Source organism: Limulus polyphemus, unplaced genomic scaffold (assembly GCF_000517525.1).
Source record: "Limulus polyphemus unplaced genomic scaffold, Limulus_polyphemus-2.1.2 Scaffold3163, whole genome shotgun sequence".
NCBI classification, from domain to species: domain Eukaryota; kingdom Metazoa; phylum Arthropoda; class Merostomata; order Xiphosura; family Limulidae; genus Limulus; species Limulus polyphemus.
In genome coordinates, this window is record NW_013668773.1 from 85,707 (window position 1) to 87,027 (window position 1,321).

Below are 1,321 nucleotides of genomic sequence, written 5' to 3' on the forward strand. Positions count from 1 at the left end.
AATTCACAGCGATTCACGCACTTTACTTACAGTCACTACCGCTCGCTTGACTCAATTACCTGTCTCTATATCTATCTGTCTGCAATCCTATCTCCGCTTTATTTGCCGGGCTTATATACTAAAAAAAGAAGTTGCCTACAACAGACTAGAGTTGTCAGAAAAAGTCAAAATCCTTCGAAAATCTCATGAAGTGTTAACAGCGTGACGTGAGTTCCGCTGTCGTAACAATTTGTTTGTTGTTAAGTTCAAAGCTACACAATAGGCAATTTGTGCTTTGTCCACCATGAGTATCGAAATCCAGTTTTTAGTTAAGAGACAAAGACTTTCTGCTGAGCCACCTATGGTGAAATTACGTTGCAACTATATTATGATTGTATTAGTAATGGGTAAGCTATATTCACAATGCTCTAACTTAGATGTTAGTTGGAAAGTGCGTTACATTAAGATCAATAATTTATAAAACTTGGCTTATAAAATCTAGAAAATTTTACTGTTGACGTCAAGAGTCTAATAAATTCGAGAGTATCGAGAGACAAGAGTAGATTATTTAATACGAGAGTCAGTGAAGTATTGAGTCAGTTTTATTTAAAGTTGCTTTGTTTCAATTATTCAATGAAGTATTTGGATCCGTATTAGTTATCGCGGTTATTCAGCTACTTGATAGATCATATCTGAAATTGTAGAAGTAATTCAGTTAGCGGGGTATTTCCGTCAGAAGGTCATTGTAAACTAAGGCCAACAAATTACAACATTTTAACATAGCATAACGTTTTGGGACAACATGGGAACTATTGGTCCATCTCGGCTGTTCCATCCTCTAAACTAAATTAAAATAATGAAAAATGTTAAAACCAGCTCTTATCATTCATATACTAATCAAGCTTTTTCTTAAACTCACTTAAATTTAATGTCTCTACAACATCTGAAGCCAACCCATTCCAAAGGCCAACCACCCTGTTAGAAAAATAAAACTGTCTTAAATGAAGATGACTCTTACACTGTCAAAATTTATATTTGTTTCCCATAGCCCTACTATTCTCACTGTTAAATATGAAAAAAGATGATGTATCAACACTATTGATTCCCTTTACAGTCTTAAACACCTCAATCAGATCCACTCTAACTCTTCTTTTTTCAAGAGAAAACAAGTTGAGATATTTCTGCTTCTCTCGTATGACAATCCCTCCATCCCAGGCATCATTCTAGTAACCCTTCTCTGAACCCTTTCCAACAACTCAATGTTTTTCCTTAGGTAAGGAGCCCAAGACCGAACAAAATATTCCAAATGTGGCCTAACCAGTGACCTATACAAAGAAATTAT